We start from the raw sequence: 22,011 nt of genomic DNA, 5'->3' as shown, positions 1-22,011 counted from the left end.
GAGCCTGCTTCTCCCTCTCCCCCTGCCTGCTGCTCCCCCTGCTTATGTGCTTCCCCCTTCTCTCTCTCTCTCTCTCTCTCTCTCTGCCAAATAAATTAAAATCTTTAAAAAACAAAAAAATAAATAAATTATAAATTATAAATATAATGTCATATCCTGGATAGGATCCTGGAACAGAAAAAGCATATTAGGTAAAAACTTAGGAATCCCGAATAAAGTATGGACTTTAAAAATACTTTAAATACTTTATCAATACATGGTGCCTGGATGGCTCAGTCCGTTAAGTGTCCAACTCTTGGTTTCAGTTCAGGTCATGATGTCAGAGTGGTGGAATTGAGCCCCACTTTTGGCTCCACACTCAGAGGGAATCTGCTTCTCTCCCTCTCTCTCTCTCTCTCCCTCTGCCCTTCTCTCCCTCTAAAATAAATAAATCTTTAAATAATAATAATAATGTATCAATATTGGTTCACTAATTGTGAAAAGTGTAATGTACAAAGGTTAGATATTTGTAATAAGGAAAAGTGGGTGTGGAGTATATGAAAATACTCTACAATCTTTGCAACTTTCCCATAAATCTAAAACTATTCTAAAATTTAAAATTTATTTTAGAACAGGAACATAGAAGAAAAATCAAAGTGGATATCTTATAACCTAGAATACAATAAAATACATTAAATAAATCATTGGTTAATGAAGTCCTATCAATTGACAAAGTTTAGTTGCTACCATAGGCAGCCAGGAATCTTAAGTCAATTCAACAATTTTTAAATGTAATATTATTCAGCTCCCCTTCCAATTAAAAAAAAAAAAAGTAATTGAACATACTTATTTATCTGCTCCCACCAAAAAGTGGGAAGTAAAAAAGCTGTAAACCCATAAGAACAAAGAAAATGGGAGAGAAGATAATAACAAGTTATGTCAACATCTTAGAAGATAGGAAGCAGATGGAACTGCAGCAACTGACCCAGGAGAGCAGAACCTGGGACTCGATCCCAGGACCTTGGGATCATGACCTGAGCAGAAGGCAGACGCTTAAACAACTGAGCCACCCAGGCATCCTGAGCATCTACTCTTAAACACTAGCCGAGAACCTTATTTTGCTGACAGAGTCAAAGAGAGCTTAGGGGGGCGCCTGGGTAGCGCAGTCGTTAAAGCGTCTGCCTTCGGCTCAGGGCGTGATCCCGGCGTGCTGGGATTGAGTCCCGCATCGGGCTCTTCCGCTGTGAGCCTGCTTCTTCCTCTCCCACTCCCCCTGCTGTGTTCCCTCTCTCGCTGGCTGTCTCTCTGTCACATAAATAAATAAAATCTTTAAAAAAAAAAAAAAAAGAGAGAGCTTAGGACTTTGGAGCACCAGTTATCATAAAAGGGAAGAGTTATGTATGGGACTGAAAATATTAGGATTTGTTGAAAGCCTGTATGGCAAGCTAAAGATCTCTGGGTTTACTTGCCTAAACCCATGCAATTAGGCCATCACTCTTCATCTTCCACCACACCCTTGAAGGACACTAGAACTAATCTTTCAAGAGAAAATCAACAAATCAACAATAGAGAGTCAGAAAAAAAAAAAAAAAAAACAGGGGCGCCTGGGTGGCACAGCGGTTAAGTGTCTGCCTTCAGCTCAGGGCGTGATCCCGGTGTTATGGGATCGAGCCCCACATCAGGCTCCTCTGCTATGAGCCTGCTTCTTCCTCTCCCACCCCCCCTGCTTGTGTTCCCTCTCTCGCTGGCTGTCTCTATCTCTGTCGAATAAATAAAGAAAATCTTAAAAAAAAAGAAAAAGAAAAAGAAAAAGAAAAAAAAAAAACAGACATAGTGAAGAGGGCCTAGGACCAGAAACAGCAATAATGCTCCAGAGCTAGTTTGTACCAGCTCACAAAAACTACTTGTTAACTATCAGGAATTTTGCAAGGCAGTTGTTAAACATGGCATTTTTAAAATTTATATAAGTTTACAACTAAATAAGTTGTATCAAACAGACATTATGGTTACTCAAAGCTCATAACTTCCTAATTATTTTTACTATATTTTACTATTATCTATGCTCTTGAAGTTATTACATGCATTGTATCTATATGGTAGAAATACTATATAATGCTAGCTATTGTGCGTATCTTCCCAACTCTTCGTGCTACCATGTTAGTACCTTGAAGTTGGACATAGTGAGAATATTTACACTTTAAATATTGGCAAGTGCTACAAATCAGGGCTTTCTCTTTTTCTCTCAGAGAGCTAGTTGCTAATATTTACCATCAAATCACTGAAAAGGATTAAGTGAAAGTCTAGGTAGTAAACTATGGGGCCCATAATCACTTTCACCAGCACCATCTATAATGCTTGCCATTATGCCTACCTTTTTGATGATCCTTCTTTGGAGAAATTAAAATCCTAAAGGAAAATATCTACAGATACTTCTAAAAAAAATTTTTTTTAAAGCTTATTTACTGCCCAATCACCGTACAAGGGAGTGCAGGCACACAAATGTAGCTTCCAATCAACTTTTTAGGACCTTTTGCAAATATAAAAAGACAACCAAGTATCATCCTACAATTGAGGAAAGCCTCCAACCCAAAGACAACAAGCAGAAAACAGTAACTCAAAAGAAATAGAGACAATACAGGTAACAGGAGAAAGCTTTTCAAAACAATAATTAAGAGCCTCATATTTACAAGAGGATGTTATATCCATGAAAACAAGACAAGATAAATTTCTCAAGAACTATCAGAGAAGAAGAGGTCTTGGAAATTAAAATTCTAATAGCTGATATTAACATTTCAGTAGAACGGTTGAAACCTAAAATTGAGGAGATTTCCTGGAAAATAAGAACAGTGAAAAAGGGGATGGAGAAAAAAGAGGCGGAGGGAAAGGGTAAAAAAATAATAATCCAGGAGCTCCAACTAATAGGAGTCCCAAAAAGAGAACAGAGAAGTTGAAGGGGGAAAACTTATCAATGAAGTATGTGTTAGTTAGAAGTCATTTGGCTACAGCTGACAAAATAACCAAATGAAAAGTGGCTAAAGTAATAAAAGTCTTTATCTCATATAACATGAAGTCTGCAGGAAGGCTGCTCTGGATTTGGGGCTTTGACTCAATCAACTCTCCCCATTTCTCAGTATTTTGGCATCTTGTCCTTAGATTTGTCACCTTTCAGTAAAAAAGATGACTATCACAATTGTAAAGTGACAACATGCCCTTTCATAATCACGTCCAAAGCAGGAAAACAGAGATAATACAATGAGCTCTTCCCATACATCTGACTCATATCCGAAAATAAAACCATTCACTGAAGCTCTCCCTCCCTCTAGCAGACTGCTTTTATTTCATTGACCAGAAAAGCATTACACGGCTACCATTAGTTACAAGGTAAACTGGAAAAACAAGTACTGTATCTGACAAATAAGAATGGGATTACCATGACTGGCTTTAGCAATCATGGGCACATTGCTGCCTAAATAAAATCAGAACTCTGTTAGTAAGGAATATAGGGAGAATGTTTACTAACCAGGCAGCTAAGGATGTCTTCTATAATAATGTGGGGAAAATATCAAGATTAAAGGACAGAGATCTTCAGAGTGAAAGAGTATATCAAAGGCCAACCACAGTCAAAACATCAAAAGACCAACACAAAGACACATCTCCTAAACACTTCTTAAAGCCACAACCAAAAGTAGGAAATTAGAATGATAACTGCACTTCTCAACAGAAACACAAGAAATTAGAATACAGGGGCGGCACCTGGGTGGCTCAGTCCTTAAGCGTCTGCTTTCGGCTCAGGAGGTGATCCTGGGATTCTGGGATCGAGCCCCGCATCAGGCTCCTCTTCTGGGAGCCTGCTTCTTCCTCTCCCACTCCCCCTGCTTGTGTTCCCTCTCTTGCTGGCTGTCTCTCTCTCTGTCAAATAAATAAATAAAATCATAAAAAAAAAAAAAAGAAATTAGAAGACAGCAGTGCCTTCTAAATTCTGAGAGAAAAGTCATTTTTAACCAAGAATTTTATACCAACCAAATTATCAAAAACTTCCTTAGATATTTAAAGCCTCTTAAAATTTACCTCCCATTTATCATTTCTTAGGAAGCTACTAGAGCACATGCTTCAGAAAAGCAAAAAAGTAAACCAAGAAAGAGAAATTCATAGCATTTTGGAGATATTGATAAGAGGTTGAGACAATTCCTAAACATGATTGAACAGAAATATGGTAAGGCCCAGTAGGGAAGTTTCCAGGAATAAATGAAATTTATAGAAAATCTGATGTACTCAATGTCTTCCTGGTAAGAATGAGCAAAAATTATATAGAAAAATAAGCAAATGAGATAACCAACTTGCAGAAAAATAAAAGGCTATGCCAGAAAGAAAATATACTTAGGGAATACTAATGTTTGTAATGTCATAATATTATAAACAATAAATTTGACTTAACCAAAAATTTTAATTTAACTAACTTGGAAGGATGGAAGGAGAGTATACCTGTCAGTCAGATCCTAACAGGAAGCAAATGGTACATGAAAATCAGGATAACCAGAAGGATATCTTTATAAAGGAATTATTCACACAGATGTGGGCAGAATGTAAAGGAATCACAAGGTTAGACTCCCTAGTCCCAAAGGAGGAAGAAAGGGAGCCATTACCAAAACCCAAAGTAAGAAGGGTATGAGGAGGAGGCCACTTTGAAAAAACAATGACCTTTGTTTGAGGGATCCTGGAAGGGAGTTGGGTAATAAATACCCTAACCTCTTTCTCTTCCCTCCCTCAGATCTCCTATCTGCACCCTCATTGGCCAAACCCAACAAGAAGCCTGAGACTATGGGAGCCATATATATGGTCTACACAGATGGGACTCCTAGGAGAGAGAACAGGGGGTTGGTGGAATTCAAGGGACAAATAGGAGATACCTGGCACAGAGGTGAAGTGTGATAGTGTAGAAGAGCTAAATCCTCATCTACCACAATAAGCCAGTTTTTAAAACTGATGAATTAAAATATTATAGGGGTACGCCTTGGTGGCTCAGTCAGTTAAGCATCCAACTCTTGATTTTGGGCACAGGTCATGATTTCGGGGTCCTGGGATTGAGCCCTGCATCAGGTGCCATCCTCACTGGGGAGTCTGCTTGAGACTTCTCTCTCTCCTTCTCCCTCTGCTCCTCCCCCTGCACTTTCTCTCTCTCTTTCTCTCATAAATAAATAAAACTTTTTTAAAAAAGATTATTTAGCTTTATAAATGCAAATAATACAAGAAACAGCTGGTAATGAACATTCCTGAAGTTGGTAGCATGAGAAAAGTACAGAGATAGGAAAGTTCAAAGAGTATTCAAAGAACAAGTACCCAGTTTGTTTGTACCATAAGGAATCTGTAAAGGAAAGTGGGAGATAAAACTGAAGTGACAGATTGGGGTCATATTGTGGCAGTTCCAAATGCCAAGCTGAGGATTCTGTATTTAAACAGTGCTGAGCCTCAAGTGAGGAAATGACATCATGAGAGCTGAGCTCCAAGTAAGATTGATCTGGCAGTGATATGTAAGATTAATTAGGGTAACAAAAACCTAGAGAACATGAGACTTAGTAAATTTCTGTTTCATAGTCCCAGTGAGAGTTTTCAAGTATCTAACTTATAATGGTGGCAAGAAGAACAGAAAGTGTAACAGTAACCTAAAAGATATTTGGAAACAACATGGAAAGGACTTGTCTACTAAATGGATATAGGAAGAGAATAGGGAAAAGTCAAAAATGACACAAGGATTTGAGTCTGAATAAACTAGAAAATTGTAGTGCTATGAGCACTAGTAAGGGCATTAGTCCAGGAAAGGAGCAAATTTGGCAGAAAGATTCATTCAACAAATATCCACAGAATATTCGCCCCATGCCTGGCACTTCTGTAAGCAGGGGGAATACAGGAGTGAACAAAACATACAAAAACCCCTGCCTTTGTGGAGCTTATATTCTGATGGAGGAGGACAGTAGGTAAAACAAATGCTAACTGCTATGAAGGCTAGATGTCCTATGAAGAAATCCAAAGCAGAAATGTCAGACTAGGGGGCGCCTGGGTAGCGCAGTCGTTAAAGCGTCTGCCTTCGGCTCAGGGCGTGATCCCGGCGCTCCGGGATCGAGTCCCACATCGGGCTCCTCCGCTGGGAGCCTGCTTCTTCCTCTCCCACTCCCCCTGCTTGTGTTCCCTCTCTCGCTGGCTGTCTCTATCTCTGTCAAATAAATAAAATCTTTAAAAAAAAAAAAAAAAGAAAGAAATGTCAGACTAGGAGTTTGAGATGATTAATTTGCATTTAGAAAATAGTCTGAGATGGACCTTAGATATCCAGATGGAGGTGTCCAGATGACTGGAACTCAAGAGAATTTAGAACTAGAGGTGTGAAATAGAGATTTCAGAGTCAGAGACAGGAGACAGGAGAGCCAGACATGTTGTTGAAGGGGTCAGCTTACTGTTCACAGTGCAATATCTCCTTGATATAACCACTACATTCCCCTGTATGACCTCCAGTTTTTCAGGTCAAAGAAATTCTATTTTGTCAGTGTATCCAGAGATGACTGAGTTTGGGACAGCTAACTCGTGCTAGAAGTACACACTGATGTAAAGCCAGAATTTTAATTTTAAAATGAAAAACATAAACTACCAACCCAACAGTAGAGCTCACATTATTTAGTTAATACCTGTAGACAAGTCTATGTAGGGTAAGTAGAATATCTGACTCCTTCTTAACACAGAATCAGAGCTAGGAGAATGAGCTGAGCAATGTCCATGACTGTACTAGCCTTATGCATTCATTAAGCTACAGAGACTTTTGCCAAGAGACAGTAATGCTTATACCTGGTGACCTATCAACCATCTTCCCAGACAGAGTGTAGAAACATGATACCAAAGTTTTGCCCATTGACTCTCTTCTAGGCTCCTTACAGACCATTCCCTACATTCCTTTTTATTACAATAATATATAGTTCTTTTGGAACTGAGCCATAGTTAGGTAGTATTATTATGATTTATGGAATTTTGAGGTTTGATGAAAATTGGAATAGCAATAGCTTCATCTCTAAAGTATCTGCAGCCATCAAGGAACTTTTCCAGGGCTCATGGGTAGATATTATATGTCATAATATCCCAAGAGAGCTCAAGAAAACACTCAGGACAAACATCTTCACTACAGTGAGGTTCTTCCTACCCTCACCCCCCACCCCCACCATTGTGGCATGAAACTCACTATGGTTTAAGAGAGGCAGAACTGAGAAGTGGCTGAAAATGTGCTGATGTTTGAAGATGTGCTACTCTTTATTTATTTTTTTAGTATGTATTATGTGCCAGGCACTTTGCTAAATGCTAGGGATACAACAGAGAGTTCCTCATGGGGTTGGCAGTTTATTGAGGTAAGAAATATAAACCATTGTCAAAGTTAATTCCTGTGAATCTGTCTTAGATATTTACATCACATCCCTGGGCCCTATGGTGCCAGGACTCATCATGAAAATGATAAAGTTTTCTAAGATTTTGCAAGCCAGGTCTATCTCTCCTGCTACCCCAATGAGTCCATGGATACTGAGGGGGAATGAGTATCCGATCATGATAACAGTTACTAACTACAGGGAATATATGCAGAAAGAAATCAAGTGAAGTCATGAGTGTGTATAGGCAAGAAAAGAGAGCCAAGAACACAATGATGAACTATGTCTACACCTAGGGGACAAACAAGAAATGGAGCCGGCAAAGGAAATGGGAATGGTTTGAGAAATAGAAAAAGCAATTTGATATTATGCCACAGAAATAAGGAAGAATGGAGGAAAGGATCAGCAATAGATACAGGTGAGTTATCAAGTTTAGAGACAAGAAGTCATTGGACATCTCTAAGAGGGCAATTTCAGTGAGGTAGTAGGGTTTGAAGCCAGAGGACAGAATGATAGTATGTGGTAGAGACATAGCAACAATATCAGTGCTTTTCTAAATTTTCAAAAAGGAGAAATGAAATAAGCACTCAAATGGATACAATAATGTATGCTTCTTAAAACAAGTAAATAAATGAAAAAGTAGGGAAAAGAATATTTTAAGTATTTTTTGTTTTGAATTCCAGTGCCAAATTCAAGAACTTAGATGGATTTTTCCTTTAATTAAAATGCAGTGTAGTAATTATCTTGCTAGGAAAATCATAATGTATGTCCACATTTTGCATGAAACCCTGCTTCTGATTACACAACAGTCCTACAAAATAAGAAAGTATAATTTCTAATTTTATACAGATGAATAAATATTTCCTTTGAATGTGAAAAAGGGAACGTGTCAAGATTCAAATCTTCAGTCAGGTTTCCAACAGTCTTTACATGCTAAAATGTCATTGATTTCTGTACAAAATGAAATCGTCTTTTCTATAAATGTATTATTCTATGACTCCAAATCAATTAAAGATACCCTGCTATATCCACGGGAGACTCCCTAACAAATCAATGCTAATTCCAAAAAATGTTTTAGCATTTTAAAGTTTTATTCACTAATTTTATTCACTGGATTGATTCATATTGAACAGGACTGGCATCCAAAAACAGTACATTACTTGAAATTATTATTATATATACCTACAACTAATTATGAGTGAAAAAATACCGTATAGAAAAGCTAGTCCATGATTAATAATAGTACAGTGATTAGAGTCAGTTTCCAGTCTCAATGAGGAAGAAATAGAACTTGGTTTGTTTTTCTACAACTTAACTGAACTTCTATCTCAAATCCTAGTTCTACCTATATGGAGCCATAGTCAGGCTTTATTCTTGGATGCCTCAAATAGTCATGAGTTTTACTCTCTCCTTAGGGCTTTGTCCAAAAGGCAGGACACAAGAACTTCAATGTCAGACCCACCAACATCTATTTTTCCTTTGCTTCCTTGCTATCTCTTCTCTTTCAAGGCACCATAAAGGGCATCCATGAAAAACCCACAGCTAACATCATACTTAACAGTGAAAGAAAGAATGCTTTTTCCCTAAGATCAGGAGCAAGATAAAGATGTCTACTTTAGCCACTTCTGTTCAGCATTGTCCTGGAATTTCTAGACAGGGCAAGTAGCCAAGAAAATGAAATAAAAATCATCCAGATTGGAAAGGAAAAAGTAAACCTTATCTCTATTTGCAGATGATGTGATCTCATATATAGAAAATCTTTATTAATCTACTGAAAACTATTAGAGATAATAAAACAACTCATAAGATTGCAGGATACAAAAATCAATTATATTTCTCTACACTAGCAATAAACAACCCAAATTGAAATTAAGAAAACAATTCCAGGGGCGCCTGGGTGGCACAGCGGTTAAGTGTCTGCCTTCGGCTCAGGGCGTGATCCCGGCGTTCTGGGATCGAGCCCCACATCAGGCTCCTCCGCTATGAGCCTGCTTCTTCCTCTCCCACTCCCCCTGCTTGTGTTCCCTCTCTCGCTGGCTGTCTCTATCTCTGTCAAATAAATAAATAAAATCTTTAAAAAAAAAAAAGAAAAGAAAACAATTCCATTTTCAATAGCATGAAGAAGCGTAAAATATTTAGAAATAAATACAATTAAAGAAGATAAGATTTATACTCTGAAAACTACAAAACATGTTCAAATAAATTAAAGATCTAAAGAAAGGGAAAGATGTCCCATGTTCATACATCATAAGACTTATTATTAAGATGATAATACTCCTCAAATTGATCTACAAACTCAATGCACTTCTGGCCAAAATCCTAGCTGGTCCTTTGCAGAAATTGACACACTGGTATAATTCACATGGTCCTAAAATTCACATAGTCCTAAATTCACATGGTCCTAAATTCACATGGAAATACAAGGGACTCTGAACAGCCAAAAAAACCTTGAAAAAGAAGAACAAAGTTGGAGAACTCACACAACAATTTCAAAGTTTCCTACACAGCTACAGTAATCAAGATAGTGTGGTACTGGCATGAGAATGCAGATCAATGAAACAGAATTGAGAATCCAAAAGTAAGACTTCACATTTATGGTCAACTGATTTCAACAAGAATGCCAAGGCAATTCAATGGTGGAAAGAAAAGTCCTTACAACAAATGGTGCTGGGACAATAAGATATCCCCACACAAAAGAACGAAGTTGGACTCCAATTTACACCATATATAAAAATTAATTTAAAAGGCATCAAAGACCTAAACATAAAAGGTAAAACTGGAAACTCTTAGAAGAAAACAAAGGAGGAAATCATGACCTCAGGTTAAGCAAAGCCTTTTTACTCAAGACTCTAAAAGAAACAAGCAACAAAAGAAAAAAGAGGTAGATTGTACTTCATCAAAATTACAAACTTTTATGCTTCAGAAAACAAAAGAAACTTTTTTTTAAAAAAACCACAGAATGAGAAGAAATTTTGCAAGTTATATACCTGATGAGGGGCTATATCTAAAATATATAAAGAACTCTTACAACTCAATAGTAAAAAGACAATCCAATTTTAAAATGGAGAAAGGGAGAAACAGGAACTCTCATTCATTACTGATGGGAATGCAGAATGGTACAGCCACTTCAGAAAACAGCTTGGTCATTATTATAAAGCTAAGCATATAACTATGATCCATCAATTGTACTCCTTGGTATTTATCCAAATAAGTTGAAATATGTCCACACAAAAACCTGCACATAAATGTTTACAGCCACATTATTTATTTGTTTAGTATTTATTTATTTAGTAGGTTCCACACCTAGCATGGAACCCAACATGGGGCTTGAACTCACAATCCTGAGATCAAGACCCGGGCCAGATCAAGAGTGAGACACTTCATTGACTGAGCCATCCAGGTGCCTCGCCACTTTACTTATAACAGCCAAAAGTTGGAAGAACAATAATGTCCTTTAATAGATGAATGGATAAACTGTGGTACATCCATACAATGGATTAATATTCAGTGATACAAAGAAATGAGTTTTTAAGCCATGAATAGACATTGAAGAACCTTAAATGCATATTGCTAACTGAATGAAGTCTTTTTGTAAAAGCTACATACAGTATGATTCCAACTATATGAAATTTTGGAAAAGGAAAAACTATGGAGACAGTAAAAAGATCAGTGGTTGCCAGAGGTTTGGGGAAAGGGAGAACAGGCGGGATGAATAGTAGGATGTGGGAATCACTCTATATGATACCATAATGGTAAATATAGGTCATTATAAGTTTGTCGAAACTCATAGAAAATACAACACAAAGAGTGAAACCTAATGTAAACTATGGATTTCAGTTAATAATAATGTATCCGTAATGGCTCATCATTTATAACAAACGTACCACACTAATGCAAGATGTTAATAACAGAGGGAAACAGGTGGGGGGGGGGACCCTGGGTAAGGGAGTATATGGTAACTCTGTATTTTCTGCTCATTTTTTCTATAAACCTAAATAAACTGCTCTAAAAACTACTCCTTTTTTAAAAATGGCCAGAGATCTGAATAAACAGCTCTCCAAGGATATATATAAATGGCCAATAAGCACACAAAAGGTGTTCAAGTATCATTAGATATCAGAGAAATGCAAATTAAAACTGTATTGAGCTACCACTTCACACCCACTAGGATGACTGTAATCAAGAAGAGGGGTGGGGTGCCTGGGTGGCTCAGTCGGTTAAGCGTCTGCCTTTGGGTGAGGTCATGATCACAGGGTTCTGGGATCGAGCCCCACATCAGGCTCCTTGCTCAGCCAGGAGCCTGCTTCTCCCTCTCCCTCTGTCTGTTGCTCCCACACTTGTGCTCTCTCTCTCCCTATCTCATTCTGTCAAATAAATAAATAAATAATCTCAAAAGAAAAAAGAAAAAGAAGAGGTGATGCCTGGCTGGCTCAGTCAGTAAAACACGTGACTCTTAATCTTGGAGTCATGAGTTCAAGCCCCATGTTTGGTGTAGAGCTTATATTTAAAAAAAAAAAAAGAAAGAAAGAAAGACAGATGAGAATGTAGAGAAATTGGTACCTTCACACACTGCTGATGGGAATGTGAAACAGTATAGTTACTTTGGAAAACAGTCTGGCAGTTATTCAAAATGTTAAATGTGGAGTTACCATGTGACCCAGCAATTCCACTCCTAGGTAGCAATTCTACTCCTAGGTGTATACATCCAAGAGAACTGAAGACACGTCCACACAAAAACTTGAACACAAATGTTCACAGCAAAATTATTCATAATAGCCAAAAACTGTCAACAACCCAAATGTCTATCAACTGATAAAATGGATAAATAAAATGTGGTATATCCATACAATGTAGTATTATCCAGCAATAAAAAGAAATGGGGTACTGTTACGTGCCACGACATGGATGAAACTAGAAAACATAATGCCAAGTGAAAGAAAGCCAGGCATGAAAGACCACATATGATTCCGTTTATATGGAATATCCAGAATAGGTAAATCCATAGAGACAGAAAGTAAATTGGTAGTTCCCAAAGTTTGGGGTTTGGATTATAAATGGGAAATGATTGCTAATGGTTATAAGTTTTCTTCTTGAGGTGACAAAAACATTTTAAAATTGATTGTGGTGATGGATGTATTACTCTATGAACATATGAAAAACCATTGAATTATACAGTTTAAACTAATGAGTTGTATGATATGGGAATTATGTCTCAATAAAGCTATTATCTTTTTTAAAATAAGGGATTGAGGATATTTGTGGAAACAAGAATTAAAAGTAAGAGATTTAAAGCAACATTTTTTTTAATTCTAAAAATCGTCAACATATTTGAATGCACTGGATCAAGTCTAAAAATCTAGAACATAATAACCAGAAAACCACAAATTTCATATGAGACATAGAGAAAGTCATTTACACCAAGGCTTAAGTTTCTACTATAGATTGAATCTCATTGATGTAGCTGAAAATTGTTTATATTTTGATAGCTAGCATAGAAGATGGCTGCCACAATGCCAAACATTCCATCTTGATACGGCAATATGCAGCAGAAAAAGAGAGTACTTTGTCCTGTGTGTCTTTTTATGAGTAAGGAAATATTTTCCAGAAACCCCCATTGCAGATTTTCCCTCATTTCTCATTGGCCAGAACTCTGTCTCATGCTCCTTCCCAAATCAGACTTTGTTTGGCTGTTGGGATGGTTGGGAGGGGTTTACCATCACTGACTTAGACTAATCAGGATTTTCCTCTGTCAAGAGGGTATGGGGTGGATACCAGAACAAAATCGGGACTCTAATGGCAAGGAAGAAGGGGGAAGGGATATTGGGTGAGCACTAGCTGACCCTGATACCTACCAAAGACAAAAAAGAAACATGAAATAAAAACTTCCCTGTACTTCTTTCAGCTCAGAATGTGGTATGTGCCCTTCCTTCTGTGCCAAGTCAAAAATAAAGCAGGAGTTTTATAGCCTCCTGGAGCTATTTGATTTTTTTCAGAGAATTTTTCCCCTTTATTCGAAAAGGTGTACCACAGCACACATTATAGGAAGTAATCAGAAACTTACTTCCATGTCTTTGCCAGTACATCATTCGCATAAGCCACTAGTCCCTACCAGCGGCCCTTCACCATACAAATTTGGATATATGCCTAGTTACAGAATTCCACCTGTTTCTAACTACTCCTAATCAGTGTCATTCATTCAGGTAACAAATGTTTATTAAGCAGAACTAACCTGATACCATACTAATGATGATTAATACCTACTGAATACTTACTGAATGCCAGGTACTATTTTAAGTACTTTACATATACTCTTTTATTTAGTCCTCAAAAGAACTTTTATGAAGTGAATATATTACTGCAATTTCTATTCCACAGAAGAATGAGTTATCAAATGGTTAAATATCTTGCCAGAAAACACTAAGTTAAGTAAAGCATGAACCCCTATTTTACAGACAACAAAGCAAACTGAGACTGACAATAAGCCATTTGCCTGAGGATAAGCAACAAAGGAGAGAACCTGGAAGAATGGGACTCGAACCAGGAGAGTCTAACTCCCAAATTGTTGCTAAGAAACCATTGCACTGTTAAAGACTGTGACATAAGAAGTAACATGTAAAGTGAGTGCAGTTCATGCAAGCCCATCTCATCCAGTTAGACAATGGCTTTCCAAATAAGATTTTCAAAACTTCATATTGATTTTCGTAAAATGACTTCAAGAGAATATCTTGATTATTCTAGATACCATTTAAGACTCAAACTTCTATCTCAGAGTTCTGCTACAAAGCATGCTGTTCTGAGACATTTATTTGTAACATTTATTTATTTGTTAGATTTGTTTCTAACAGTGGGTACACATCTGTTCTGCCAGTTAGGTTTACTGGATTTAAAGATGAAAACTCTGCCCAATCTGGCACCATTATAATTTTAAGTCTCTCAACCAAGTGGTCAAGTCAAAAGGAATGGTGAAGTCTATTAAGGAAAATCTGAATCAGGCTAACCGATTTAACCTGATTTCTCATCTCTCTCCAAATCACTCTGGACTCCAATAATAGGAAACTGTCCTACCTAATTATCAGTGGTACTCTGATTTCCATTCCACCTACTGACGTCCTGCCAGAGCCTCCTTCCTCCAGATCCTTCTCATCTGATTTGAATGGTATTAAAGCTATTTGTTGTTGTTTTCTTCCTATTGTGGGCTAAATTGTGTCTCCCCAAAATTCATATGTCGAAGCCTAAGCCCCAGTACCTTAGGATGTGACTGTATTTGAAGGTAGGACCTTTAAAAAGGTGATTAAGTTAAAATGAGGTCTTTAGAGTAGGACCTAATCCAATCTGACTGGTGTCCTTACACGAAGAGGAAATTAGGACACGCAGACACACCAGCAATGTGCACGCACAGAAGAAAAACCATGTAAGGACAAGGGAGAAGTCTACCATCTACAAGGCAAGGAGAGAGGCCTCAGAGGAAACCAACCCTGCCAATACCTTGATAGACCCTTAGCCTGCTGAACTGTGAGAAAAAAGTTATTTTGTTTACACCACCCAGTCTGTGGTATTTTGTTATGGCACCTAACACACAAATAAACTTCCCTTATTTATATGAACCTCTCCAAAGAAGAGTCCTTGATATTCATCTTCATATCCTTTACAAAGCCTTGAGCATTACAGCCACGTTTTCAATGTTTATCTTGTTGTTATTATTGTTCCAAGACTCACTTCAAATATCTTTGACCAGATGTAGGTGATAAAACCCTACAAGACCAAAAAACAACATTAAATTCAAAAATGTTATGTACTATCTGCCATGTACAAAGAGGAAGAAGACTATCCCTATCCTCAAGGTATTTCTTTCCAGTCATCTAGAAAGGCATATAAACCAAAAACTGCTATCTTGCTGGATTAATTCCAATGATGGGGTTGGGGAGTGGGAAAATCACCCTTAGCAGATATTTGAAGGCCACTTTGCTCACAGAGCTGTCTTCACTCGTTTGTTTCATGACAGAAGCATGTATCTTATCATCTCTAAATGTAAGATGGGTCAATGGGGGCACACCAGCCTGTTCTGCTGTACACCTTGCCACTCTAGGTTGACTTGACAACAAAGGTCCCACTAAAAGCAGTCCCTCTAGGACCATCTGGTAACAACCGTGTGGACCATATTTCATGAGAATAAGAATAATTCTTTTTGGCCACCACAACCATTCAAGTGGAGTCACCTACTATCTCTACATCCACCCTTATAACATAGAGGCAAGCTCAATTAAAAAAAGACAACCGCCTTGCTGGCTCAAGGTTTTGTTAGCTCAGCATGAGGGGATATTATCAATGCCAGAGAACTCTGAGCTTGCTTTTGTTCTTTCTGAGTTTCAACATGTGTGTGTTGCAGGGATTTAGTAAAGGAATGTTTAGGTCGAAGTAGTTTTTGTCCCAACAGAGAACCATTATTGAAGACTTTCGTTTTGCTGCTACCTAAATAGCACATTTTAGTCATCTATAAAATGAGAGAGTTGAACAAAATCATCTTAAAGGTCCCTTTCTGTTTTCAAATTCAATGATTCTGTAATCAATAGGCTGACTTTTTAAAATGTGAGCAAGCCTCAAAAAACTTTTAAGATAAGCTTCTAGCTTGTTTATGCACATTTACAATTTATTCATTCAGGATTGTATTACATAACAGTGGTAGTTACAAATGTTCCTAAAAATGAATTCATTCTTGAAATTCATTTTATTTCTATTGCCTTTTGAATATTTTTGCTGTTGCATGTTAAAGTTCCTCAGGGTATAGTGTAATATAATATACTACATTAGTCTCAATATCTAAATGTGTCATTGAGAAAAAAATGTATTTTTATTGATTCCCAAAATGATGTTTCTATAAAAAAATACTCAATTTTAAGAGGAAAATTTCCTTGGGGGGAAGAAAGAGTTTTGGCCTCTACTATAAAATAATTCATTTTGAAAACTAATAATAGAGGTTTTTTTTAAAAAATGTTAAACCTTCTTTCTTTAATGAGAATTACTATGCAGTGTTCATTTCATTTATAATAAAAGATCAGCTGAATTGCTTAATGCCAAATGAACTTCTCCTAATGCTTTCAACTCTCACTAAAACTCAGGTCCTTAAATCTGAGTGGAAATCCCACTAATTTCAGAAAAAAAAATTATATATAATGCAGATAAACTGTATTGGTTTCAAAATGGAAATCAGGGTGTATGGTTTACATTCATGGATCTCCTCTATGCAATCTGACATTAATGTGTCCTGTAATTCCTTTCTTTTTTCTTCTAACCCTCACTGTCCTCTCTTCCAGCTATCTTTTTTCTTCTCCTTGCTTTCACAGATCCTTATTAAGCAAATAAAAAATATAAAAAGCTGTGACCCATGCAGTTCTACCCTAGATGGTGTTATCAAAAGAACCCAATCCAAGAACAAAAAGGACTTTTTTAAAAAATGCAAATACCAAGAAGAGAACACAGAATTCACAATTCACTTCTTAAAATCCCCTCTATTCTCTCTCATCCACTGTCCTCACACATACCAAGTAATCCTTTGCTGCTTTTGTACATGCCCCCAGAAAACTTTTCACCCAACTCTAGCGCTCTGGTTCTTCCTTCACAACTTTTTTGGTCCCAATTCTTATTTTAAAAAATTCAAAAGAACCAGGATAGAGAAAAGGCTGGTAGTTCATATATCAGTAATTTGTGTTCAATTACCCTTTCCAAGTGCTTTATAGAGTATATGAAGAAGCACAGACCCTACCTTTAAAATCCTATAATCAATGGAGGATATTCAACAGTTGTTGGACATCTAAATATATCAAATGCTATATGCCAAGCACCATGGATATAAAGATTAATAAGCAAGAGTCTCTGCCTTAAGGAAGTTGACAGCCCAATGTGCAGGTGGCCACATGGACAGACCAATAGAATGCAGCATGATAAATGCTAAAGTAAACTTTGCACAGAAAGCACTATAGAAGCATGATAGACTTCTTTAAAAATGACTCACTATCCAGTACTCTTAGTTAATGATATTACCTTTCTCCTTGTTACAGGAACTCCAGTCTTGAATTGAAAACAACTGATCACTATTTTGTCACTCTCTCTGCCTCTTTGCTTAACTTGTTCCCAGAGTTTTGCAGCTTTGTATCTATTTCTAGTAATATCCTCCCAATGTGGTAAGCTGAGGTAGTGATGGTGAGAGAGAGAGGGAAAAAACAAAACAAACAAACAAACCTGGCCCCTAACTCCCAAAGGAAAGAAATTTTGAAGCTGTCAGAAACGTGATAGAGTTGTTGGAAGCACAGGGATTCAGGGGGACACCTGGGTGGCTCAGTTGGTTAAGCGTCTGCCTTCTGCTCAGGTCATGATCCCAGGGTCCTGGGATTGAGCTCCGTGTCGGGCTCCCTGCTCAGCGGGGAGCCTGCTTCTCCCTCTCCCTCTACTACTCCTCTTGCTGTGCCTCTCTTGCTCTGTCAACTAACTAAATAAAATCTTTAAAAAAAGAAAACAAGTACATGGATTCAGCATTATGAACTATGAAATATAGAATTTAGGTTTTTGTTTTTTGGGATTGTTTTTCCTTCAATAGCAGTATGATCATCACAAAAATTTCATGAAGATTAAAAAACAAAAGCCCACCACTATGTCCAAGTAATCTGTGTCTTCCCTAACATTTTTAGTCACATCCTTCCAATGCCCTTATCATATTTGATTCCTGCAATGTCTTCTTAAGTGGGCTCCTCTCCAGTTTCTCCCAATTCAAATGTATCTAATCTACTTCTAGATTATCCTAAATAATGTTCATGTCACTCCCTTTTAAGAACTGCAATAGTGACCCAATGTCTATAGGATAAAGCTCAAATGCTTTAGCTTCACATAAAGATTCTTGAAATTCTGGCCCCCCAAATTATCTTTGCAACCTTACTTCTTTTTACCCCTAACTCAACCATATACCCCAGTCAACTCAAATGCTCAGTCCCTTCAAGAAACACTTACTGATTTATCCGCCTAGCAACCCTTTTTCTGAGAACTGTTCCTCCTTTTTTCCAACAACATTCCAGTTGACTTTGCACATTCCTGGGCACTGATGGAAGCAGATACAACCTGAGAAAGAACTCTTTACCTTGTCCTTACCAAAACAACAACAACAACAACAACAACAACAACAACACCCTGATTACCACCGGTGATTGATCCAAGAGAGACACCTGACCCAAGTTGTTCCAATGAGGAATTTTATATGGAAACTGAGATAGTCTAGACTCAGTCTGGCGTCATTTCCTGCCACATAGATCAGAAAGAAGAAAGAGCTGGTCTACAGTAAGAAATGATGCAGGTATGTAGAAGGGAGCAAAGACAAGAGGTAGAAGGGACTTTAGTCTTATTCTATCCTATTCTATTCTATTCTATTTGATTCTATTTGATTCAATTCGATTCGATTCATCTGACCCAGGTGCATTCTGCCCTTAGGGCCCAAGAGACACTGCTGCAGTCATAACAATAAATTACCTCTTTTGCTTAGGTTATTTTTCTTAAGATTTTATTTACTTATTTGACAGAGAGAGAGGACAAGCAGGTGGAGTGGTAGAAAGAGGTTAGAGGGAGAAGCAAGCTCCCCGCTGAGCAGTGAGCCAAACGTGGGGCTCCATCCCAGGACCCTGGGATCATGACCTGAGCCGAAGGCAGATGCTTAGCCGACTGAGCCACCCAGGCATCCCTGCTTAGGTTATTTTAAATGAATTCTGTTGCTTGCCTCCCAAAGGAGTTGTAATTAATCTAATGATATTTGCCTTTTAGAGAGTTCACTCTGCGCACAATGTGGAAGGAAGATGGGCTAATAAGGGAAAAGAACAGAGGCAGTGAGACCAGACAGGAAGCTATTGGAAGCCTTCAGGAACAGAATTTAGTGATGATTGGATGTGGGAGGTGAGCAAGGGTGGTGGGGACTGTGGATGACCTAAAGATGGATGAATGGGTGGAAAGTGGGAAAATACTAAAGAATTTGGTGTATGGTAATGAATTCTGCTATACGTGAGATAATTCACATGGAAGCAACTAGCACAATTCCTAGGCCATAGTAGACACTCCATACATGTCAGTGTCCTGGTTCCACACCCCATCCCCACTCCATTTACGTTTGTCTCCCTTATTAGTCTGTATGTAAGCTCTTATAGGGCACAGATTATACACTACTCCATTGCCTTCACAGTGACTACTCAGGTCCTGATATACTGTAAACATTCAGTAAACATTTGTTGATTTCATTTGATTTTTATGCAAGACAGCTTTGTTTTGATTGCTTACAATATATCATGTCAAAGCAAACACTCAGAATGTATAGACTTGCTTTTTTAGACAATCAAAAAAATGCTTTCCTCACTATAATCTTGTTTGATTCTGGAGTGGTCTTGAAAAAGTCTGAATTCTAATAAAGGGTCATTTTATTTTTGATGGGTAAGAAATAAGTAAAATCCAGACACAAAAAGAATAAATAAATATAATAAATATGTATATGTTTATAAATATGTATAAATCTGAAAGTTCTCAGTAAACACCAATGCGCAATACTTAAAAATAAATCTGAAAGCTGAATACAGAGCCTGACTCAATATAAACACAAACTAATCAAAGCCAAGGATTTAGAATTTGAAATAGCTCCTGTTCTTGAATCTCAATTTCTATCTCACATACAACTATAAGGCTTTTTGGAAATTAATTCTTTCCTAATCTCTATACAAAAGATTATTCTTCTTATCCAATACACATTATCTGTATATAGATCTAATATAATAATTACATAGAATATATAATCATATGATATAATAAATATATACATAAATTCTAATATATATTACTACATAGAGACACAGAGTGCAAATGTGGCAAACATATTTAAATTAAAGATTTAAAAACTCATCCTAACAAACTCCATTGCCATAGACATATACAATCAATCCAAGAAAGTCATGACTGCGTAGCTTTTATTAACCTTAACTGAAAAGGAGAGAGCCATGGTCCATGCATAGCTGCTATACATGGCCAGTATACCTCTGCAGATTCCTGGACATTGATGGAAGCAGATGCAACCCCGGAAAGAACTCAGGAAATGTAAGCCATCCAATGTAAAATGTGATCGGAGAAGCCACCTATCATAGTGCCTCAAATTCCACCAGTGGGGCATTCTTTTGAGTTAAGGAGACTTCTCCAGGAGACTTCTGTTACAATGCACATATTCAGGAAAGCTGATAACACATTAACCTGCTGATACCTATAAACACATTGTCATGCTTACTTTTTTTAGTAGCTCCCTATCACCTAATAGAGAACCATGGTTTGGCCCTTTGGCCCTAGCTACCTTCTCAACCTTCTCAACCTCATTAATTGCCATTCTCCTCTTCCCAGCAGACCCCTACCCCCAACCCCATGACTGGTGCCTTCTCAGTGCTTCAGGTTTGTTTGTTTCTTTCTTTTTTTCTTTCTTTCTTTCTTTTCCAGATTCCATTTATTTACTCAAGACAGAGAGCGAGCACAAGCAGGGAGGAGGATCAGAAGAGGGAGAAGCAGACTCCTGGCTGAGCAGGGAGCCCAGTTCAGGACTCAATCCCAGGACCTGAGATCATGACCTGAGCTGAAGGCAGACACTTAACCGACTGAGCCACCCAGGCGCCCATCAGGTTTCAAATTACATGAGATCTCTTATAAAAGCCTTCCCTCACCACTCTAACCTGAATAGAGTCTTAATCTACCAGAGCTTCCTTCAGAGCACTACTAACAATATGTTATTCTTTTATCTTTTTTCATTTACTTGTTTATCTGTTTCTCCTTAAGAGCTTAAGGTCAAGGACCTTGAATACATTATCCCCCATTATAATCCTAGCCCCTACACAGTATCAAGCACATAGTAAAGGCTTGCTAAATATGTAAGAGTGAATAAATGATAAAATAATATAAATTTCTAGAAGTTGATTTGTCTATAAATACCAAAAGACCTTAAAATGTCGACACAAATTGATCAAATAATTCTTTTTTTAGAGGGGGGAGAGGCAAAGGGAGAGAGAAGAAAAAGAGAGAGCATCTTAAGAAAACTTCACACCTCAGAGCCCAACCCTTAGATAATGACCTGAAATCAAGAGTCAGACACTTAAACAACTAAGCCACCCAGGCACCCCAATCAAGTAATTCTTCTACTAATTTACCTCAAGGAAATAATTGGAAATATTCAGATTTATCACAGAATTTTCATCACAGACTTGCCTATCAAAGGGAAAAACTGAATCTGAATGTCCAGAAATAAGAAAAACATTAAATCGGTGACATTTTATAAGAATACTTAATACCATGATAAAATGCTCATGATATAATGCTAAATGGAAAAAGTAGGATAAGAGTTTATAAAGTATGATCCCAATTTTGCAAAAAGGAAAAGAGGATATATGCATAGAAAAAAATTGTTATATGTGTCAATGTACCAAAGTACTGATGGTGCTTATCTACAGGTGACCGATATGTGATTTTTATTATTAATGATATTCCATATTTTTATGTATTGCTTTTATGAATGGATAAAAGCAATACATTTTTAAATCTAAATAAACACCTAATGCGTGAAAAGCATTCTTCTAATTACTGAAGG

This window comes from Ursus maritimus, unplaced genomic scaffold, assembly GCF_017311325.1.
Source record: "Ursus maritimus isolate PB19 unplaced genomic scaffold, ASM1731132v1 scaffold_36, whole genome shotgun sequence".
NCBI lineage: Eukaryota > Metazoa > Chordata > Mammalia > Carnivora > Ursidae > Ursus > Ursus maritimus.
Note: the sequence above shows the minus strand (reverse complement) of the source record.